General features: G+C 33.1%; 1 protein-coding gene across 3 annotated transcripts in view; it reads right to left on the reverse strand.

Moving 5' to 3' along the window:
* Window positions 1-8,634, reverse strand: part of COL5A2 (collagen type V alpha 2 chain) — a 135,484-nt gene that overhangs the window by 125,753 nt on the left and 1,097 nt on the right. The window lies entirely within an intron of this gene.

The raw sequence follows: 8,634 nt of genomic DNA on the forward strand, positions 1-8,634 counted from the left end.
GAAGTGAGAATTTTTAATGAGCACTCAGGAAGACCTAACACTTACAGCACCTTAAGGCTTGAAGACAAGCTCCCGAACAGAATGTTTAGTTGCTCCTCCTTCTTTGGCCCCAACGCTCTTTTTTTTTCCAGTACAAACTTGTATAAAAGAAAATGCTTGTATTGGAATCACTCATTTGTCTTGGAATGGCCTGTGCCCTTCTGAAAGTATAAGCCTTTTTTATAAAATTTCAGAGGTTCTATGTTTGTAGCCAAAGACCAGAAAACTAGGAATTCTTTTTTTTAAGTTTATCTTCCCATGGTCACCAGTTAAACTCACTGTCCACCATTCCATCCTACCAGAAATTCTAGCTAAAATTTTAGCACTAATGTGAGAAACATGTTGTTCTTAATTAAACTGTAACTTAATCACTTCTTCAATATAAAGCTCTGGAAAAATGAGCAAGAAAAGGCTTAAAAATACTTTCAGACTAGCATATATGAATTTAATAGGTTCTACTATGGGAGCAAATAATAAGCATATAACTGCTATTTAAGACCAATGAAAATATTAAATCTCTATAAATAAATTGTATTTGCTATGGGAACTATCCATATTTTTAGAATTTCATAATGAAAAAATATCTAAAGCCGATGGCCACAGAACAACCATATTAAATAGCAAAGATTTAATTAAAAGAATTCATAGCTACAAATTATCTGGTAAAATTCCATGTGCATACCTCCTTCCAAGTCAAACCCATCATTTTGTTAAAGTCTGAGAAACAGAGAAGAAAGAAAAGTGCAGTAAAATACGGAAAGTCTGAGTATGAATAATGTGTCTACATCCTACATCATCTTCTGCTTTCTGGAGCCAATTTCACAAAACTCTCCTGGGAATAAAGGGAGTGAAAAAACCAGCAGCCTTTGGAAAATGAAGAGATGTGCTACCAAGTCTGGGAAAAGATGGTCACCCTACTTTTGTATCCAAATAGTCCTGGGCGCTGCCTTGTAAATCCCTGTGCAGTGAAGCAATTCCTCTCATTCCGAATGCAACCCAGAGCAATGCGCAGTGTGGAAAATAAGCTTCCAACTTTTATTACAGACTTTTATGACGATCATATTTTCAAAAAGTAAACTCTGAGACAGACAGAGATGGTAGACAGGCATGAGGTAGCACTGGGGCATGTAATGGATCATGCTTGGCTTGCCCACACATTGGGAACAATCTCGGGGAAAGAAATGTGTGTGGGAGAGTATGAAACAGGAAAGGGGGAGTGATGTTTCAAATCACATGGTCATTAGAAAGTCTCCAATAGAAAGAGGTTTTTATTTCTTTTGGTTTTTTTTAGTAGTAAACCTACATAGAAGACAATACAATAAAATTCTTCTATTTGAATAATAAACTTTTTTAATAGGCTTAAAATACAGACCATCTAGTATTCGATGAAAATACTGATGTATTGTGAAAATGACCATAATGTATACAAAATTTACATTTGAAGTTTTACATACACTTTAATCTCTTTGAGAGCAAAATTTGTTTATTTTTTCTATAACATCTAACATTTTGGTTTTCATAATCATCTTATAAGCATTTATTATTATTGCTAGTATTAAATAGTAACAGAGTAATAATATTAACTATAGTTTGATGAGCTCCTACTATTTGTTGGGAGCCATACTACTGTGTAAGTGATTTACATACAAGTAGTCTTCATGATAATTATTTAAGGTAAATATTATTACTCCAATTTAATAAATGAAAAAACTAAAAGAAAAATCAAGAAAATTGCCCAAGAATATGCAAATATAATTTGCAAAATCTGAATTTGAAATCAATTCACTCATACTTGAATGAATAAATGGTGGAAAGATTTTTTTAATTTTGAAAAATAATATTAATTTGGAATATATGTATAGAATAACTTTTAAGTACCTAAGACATAAAATAAATTCATGACATGGAGTAGAACCTAGAAAGTAGAGGCAAAAAAGGAAATGTGTGTGTGTGTGTGTGTGTGTGTGTGTATGTGTGTGTGTGTATGTGTGTTAGGTGGGAGGTAAGAATTACAAGTAATTCCTTATTACCAGGCAAAGAATGACAGCTGATGTGACTAAAATTCTAGAAATGGGCCAGATCATGGAAGATCTTATATGCCATGCTTAGGAGCTTGAACATTATTTTCTTCTTCACGTTCTGGAAGTCAACAAAAGTTTTAAAGAAGGTAATGACATAATCGGATTTCAGTTATATATCACGGTGGCAACGGATGGGATCTACATACGTGCCAGTGGGCAGTGGCCCCCTGAGAGGCAAGGAGACGAATTTAGGTGCTATTGCAATAAGCCAGGGATTGCTGCAATAATGACGATGAGGGCTGAAATTTAGGCATTTATAGCATAGAAGAAGTATATTTGAAAAATATTTAGCAGGTAAAATTGTAGGGTTTCATGAATGATTGAAATTTTGCTTGAATTTCAATTTTAATTGAATTTTAATTGAATTTCATCAGGTAGGATGATGTTGCCATTAGCTGATATAAGGACTACATAAGAAAGATAATCCTGTCTAGGAGAGAAGATAATGAGTTGAGTTTTGGATACACTGAATTTAAAGTGGTTACAGCCCACCCAGTGGAAGTTGGGAATTCTGAAGTTCATGTGGAAGCTCAGGTTTGGAGAGAGAGAATTATCAGCATTTAGCTGTAGAGCAAAACTCTGGGAGTGAGTAAGATTCATAGATGATGTAGGAAGAGAATATACAGAAAGGACCAGTGAAAAAATCCTATGAGAAAACAAAGTGCTAAGGAATATAGGAAGAGAAGAAGCCCATGAAGCTAAGGGGGAAAGGTCAGGATGGTAGAGCAAGAATCTTCAGGGAGTAGTTTAGGAAAGCTGGTGGTCGATGGTATCAAACAAAAGAGAAAGGACTAACAGGAGGTGAGAAAGGTACATCACACATGCCAGTCCTCATCTTCCTAGGCCAGCTTAAATAGAATGGAGGGGGCAAAAGTCAGAGTGCAGTGGGATGAGCGAGGGCATGGAGGCAGAAAGAAAACTATACTGTTTACAGGCGAAGGGGAAAGAGCCCATAGAAAGGAAGTAATTAAAGTTATAGAAAAGAGTGCATGATTGATGAAGCAAGTTCCCTCAGGAGATGAGGAAAAAACAAAATACAGAAAAACAACAAATCTAGAAGGTTCTTCAAAATAAATTCAAAGATTTGGTGAAAATCAAAAATAGACCACAAAGGTTCATATCAGTGATGGCTGAAATCAGATAATAATATCACTTTCTGTGTCTCATTTAAGTGCTCTAAAATTACTTTCAGGTAAAGTTCCCAGATGATCCTCCTAAGAGTCTCATCGGATTAACAGGGTTGCATACAATTTCCCCAATTTCAGGTGAGGACCCAAAGGCCCAGTGAGGTTGAATGACTCTCTTTAGGTTGCAAAACTGCTAAATAGCAGAGATGGACCAGAACCTAGGTGTCCTTCCAGTGATGGCTGAACTCAGGTTTACTTCACTTACTAAAGTTTTTATACTACCACAAGGCTGTGATGCTTATGTTGCAAGCCATGTTTCTACCAAAAATATACTCTGTTGTCATCTTGAAACTGATTTTATAATTCAGATTGAACAGACACTCAAAAAAGAAAAGAAACAACTGTGACTGTCATTTCTCCTTCCTAGATCTCAACTTTAAAAAAGAGCATATAAGCATTTTTTGAGTTTGAACATTATACCAGAAAGCTGTAGAGACAAAGTTACATTAATATATTAATATTAATTTATTAATATTGTTAACATTACTGACTTCTTTGTAGAAGGCAATGTGTAGGTAAAAATCTTGTACTATTACAATTTACCTAATACACTGTTCCTTAGAGAACGTATTCGGTACAAGATAGAACCATCTTGATTTCTTTTGAAGGGTTTAGTTTTAAACGTAAATAAAATAAAACCACTAAGACCACCAATATGATCACAACTTTAAGGCAAAATTTCCCATAGAATATACTATCCCCATACCCCCCATGCAATGCCAAGAGTAGATACTCTTTTAAATACTGAATATAACACTTCAACAGTTTTACATGAAATTTAGGTAAAATAACCATAAAATTTACGTGGAAAGAAAATTAGAACAAAACTGAAATGTCAACATCTTCCTAACAATTCCATTGTCTTATATAAACTTGCGCAACTTGCCCAAACTTATATACTAGATGAACTAATAATTAACAATTTTAGTCTTTTTACCTTACCATTACTATATCTCTCATATGTAAAATCTAAACTTTTCCATGTTATAGTCTAAAAGCAAAAAGCACTAGGTCAAAAAGTGACTGATTCATTTTTAAACATTTTATGAATGCTATATAAGACCAAGTGATAATATAGGAATTATCCTTCAAGTAGAACCAAACTGTTTGATTAAAAAAACGATTTAATTCTGTGGCCATGGATTAATATGACTTCAATCTTCTAAGTCTCCGATCCCCAAAACGAAGCTTTCTCTTTCCTTTTTTACCACACATCCTACATTATGTGTACTTCTGGAACAGTCAACACAATGAATTTCAGGTCTGCGGTGATAGTGCTAAAAGTATAAAGGGCAGGAAGTAAAAGTCAGAAAAGAAAGAAAATTAAAACTATATATTCACCTAGAAACAAGTTTTAATAACTTGTGTCCTTAGCATGGAGTGATTCACCTACCCAACCAAGAGGAGGATTTGAGCCTTGAGTTATTTTTCCAGAAATGATGGTGAATTTGCGATGGTTTGTCTACAAACTTTAATTAGGTAGCCTTACAAGTGAAAGGAATAATTACAATAGCAAGTTATTACCAAAGTCACAGTGTGTAGCCTTGGAACAGGAAGCCAACTGGTCCATATCAAGATCCAATGCATGTAAGGCAGAGATTTAATACAGTGGTTCACCAACATAAATCAGTATCACCTAGAAAGCTTCCCAAATCCCATTCAAATTCACTAAATCAGGATATTTGGAAAAGAGGAAGCCCAGAATCTATTATTAGTAACAAGACTTTCAGGTGGTTATATAGCCAGCTAAATACTTACTGTGGATTGCTTACCAACTAACCCAAAGAATCATGGTCAAAACACGGTATACATGTGTTTGTAATATAAAGCATTCACTATACCTATCTACTATTCTATAAATATATAAATATATATACTCTTCAAAATAAAGGCTCACTTTAGTTTGGATAAAAGTTATAAGTACTTCTAAATTTCTCTGAAGAGGATAAAGAAACAAAGAATTGCTACTTAATATTTAAGTGCCATCCAGTGTTCTTGGCTTCATAGTCTACTCAGAAACGAACAATAACCACAGTAGATCTGGTGACTCAACTACATTCTGTCCACTGAAACCAGATCTATTCCACCAAAAGTGGCTGACACTTTTGTTCACTGTGGTGGGGACTACAGTCACCTCCTGTGAGCTATTCTCCCTTTTATATCATTTATAACATACATAACTCTATTTAGTAGAGTATGTTGCGGTGCCACCTAGATAAAAGATTATTTCCTAACCATCCTTATAGATTTGTGTGACCATATGACTAAATTTTGGCCAACTATAAGTAAGTTTAAATGGTAGGAATATTTAATAATCTCCATTAAAAAAGAGAGAATCACAGCCTTTGTCACCCACACTCTACATAGATATCTGGAAAGTAAATGTAATGGCTGGAGCTTCAGCAGCCATCTAGGACCACAATGTTAGAATTTTACCATGGGATATGAAAGTAGAGAGCTATAAGAGACTGAATCCCTGATGACTTTGTAGAGACAATGTACCAGCCTTTCACTACCTAACTAAAAGCTGCTTTCATGTATGGAAAAAAAAAAAACAAAACCCTTAGTTTTGTTTGTTTAAACTACTGCATTCTGCAGTGTGCAGCTGAACCTAAATTAAAATATCTATTATAAAAGAAAAGTTTGCATGTACTAAATGATCCAAAGTATCTGTTTTCAATAGAAATGAGTTTAAAACAATTTATGAGTGAACAAGTATCTTGAACAAGCTATGTATTCATATTCTCTAACTCCTTTAAAATGATTCCATCTAAGTACTGCTGAGTGTTAAGCATCTACTTCTTCATATTTGTATTTTAATGACGAAATAAATGGCAGACATATATAATAAAAAGGCAGGAGATCATGATATAGAAAAGATTGTGAGACCCTCATCTCTTAGTAATGAGAAGTTGGTTTGGGTCCAGGATATCAGTGTAGGGTCGTAACAAGAGGGTTGCAAATTTATGGTCCATGAGCCAGACTTGGCACTCAGATATATTGTATTTGGCTTATGCAATGCTTTCTGAAAATGTTAGTTTCAAATGTCTTAAAGTAGGTATGCATCTTCAGTTCTCTACAGGCACATCATCCCCTGTTGATGTACAAACACTCCCTTGCTTACTTGTTTATGTTACCTACCTGGCCTCTGAAAAGTGCTGATGTTTACAGCCCCTAGAAATAAAATGATACATTTCTACACCTTCCCTTCTCTCCATTGCTCCTCTGTTGCTGAAATCGATGATAGATATCAAGAATTATTTTCTAAGATTGAGTATGTCCACTTCTAATAATGAAAAGGTATATAGCTCACTGGGTATCGGAACTTTATTTAGTAACATAAAAATACTATAAATGCACTAGTATTTTCTCCTATAAAAAAAAAATGGGAACCTTTCAAAGCACCCTCTATCACACAAACAGACATATAAAAAAACTCATGAAAAGCTGATTTTGTCATCTTAACTTTGATTTTTGTTTCTTAATAGTTTCAACTAAAGTTAACCCCAACTCCCAAACTGTCTCCTTTCAGTTTTACAAATTTAAAAAAATCAACTCAGTTCTTAAAATGTTGTGAGAAGTAGTAATGATTTTGGCCTAAAAGGCCTAAAACTTTATTCACTTCCTTTAATCTCATCATTCATAAGTATTTCTATCAGGCAAGCGCTTTGCTTATGTTTTACATTTCCGGTAAATAACCACAGCCAAATAGAGGAAAAATGTACCTTGAAATATTAAAAAGAAAAAAAATTTTATAAATATGAACGTACATGTGATAACAGGCCTCTACATTTCCAAGGGGATATATCTGTACACAAAGTCAATATCATATTTTCTGACTTAAAGTTAAAATTGGAAACATGTACTTGTATGCCTTAGATATTTCTTTAGTTTAAAGCATCTACCTAAGTTTACACTTCCTTAAACTTAAAATCACATGGAGTTTCAAAATTCTGACACTTATTAAGCTTCTGACAAGCCTGAACAGGGAAAATAAAGTATTTACAAGTATCACACAATACAACTTAAACCAAAATATGTATGATAAGTAAATAGAAGTTATGTAGCTCTGGATTCTGAAATTCTTTTCTATATTACTTTGAATTAGGGCTATTACTACTTTATTTTGCTATTGAAATTTATCACATATATTCTGTTAGGATGAGTAATAAAATAGAAGAATATATTTTTTTGTAATATGTATGCAAGCAATTGCTCTTTTTCGGTAAAATCTGATATTTGTAATTCCAGTTTCTGTGCTATTTGGTTATATTGTGGGGAGAAGGGCTGGTATGGAGTTGGGGACATTTTTGCACCAAGCATCCCATTCCTAACATTTATGTAAATTAATATTAACAAAAATTAAACTCTGCTCATTTTTTAGAAACAACTACAAAATAATTACAACTATTTGGGAAAATCTTTTAACATATGGCGTATACCGCATACTTTAAGAAACATTCCTTTAGTTTATTCACATGTTCAGGTATTTCCATATTTTATTAAAAATTACTTATTTTAAAATACATTAACAAGGAAAATTGTCCTAAGTTTTAAATTAAAGTCATTGGTAGTTCAGTAGGGGAGGGGAATCAAAAGTTCCTTTTATAATCAGAATTTCTATTTGTATTTAATTTTCTGTATTTTTTCCTTCCATTTCCTGATTTCCACTTCCTATTCAATTATTTTCCCCACTCTTCTAAACAACACATTTTTCACATTATTACAAAGAAACTCAATAGTTTCTAACTTTTATAAACTGACTGATTTTTAAAACATAAAAAGTAACATAATAAGTGGCAAGATTTTAGAAAGTGCCCCCTCTATGGGACTCTGGACAGAGTGTTGGGTATTCACTCTTTAAATGTTTTTTATAACTTGTGGTCCCCAGATTAATTTTATAAACATCTTGAAAGCAAAAATGCACAGAAGCAGGTATTAAAAATATATACACATGTATGTATGTGTATGTATATATATATACAAAAATATATATGAAAGAGAGTAACAGAAAAGTTTAATAAATGTGCTAAGTTTTAAAAGCTCGAGTTTGATGTTAAATAGTTATGAAAATCTATAATGGCCTATTATAAGCGAGTACACGTCTGTATTTAAAATTTCAGCCCTAGAGAGTAAGGATTTAATAATCATTGAAACCAATTTAAATATTTTCTTATATTCTATATCATCCATGCATTTTTGCTTAACCATATCATATCACCTAACCCCTAATATATGCAAATTGCAAAGGAAAAAATAAATGGTAGCCAGGCAAGATTTGTTATAAATAAAAAGAAAAGGAAGTTGTATGTAAAAGATAATGTCCA

The sequence above is a fragment of the Pteropus alecto genome, unplaced genomic scaffold (assembly GCF_000325575.1).
Source record: "Pteropus alecto unplaced genomic scaffold, ASM32557v1 scaffold3, whole genome shotgun sequence".
In the NCBI taxonomy this organism is placed as follows: domain Eukaryota; kingdom Metazoa; phylum Chordata; class Mammalia; order Chiroptera; family Pteropodidae; genus Pteropus; species Pteropus alecto.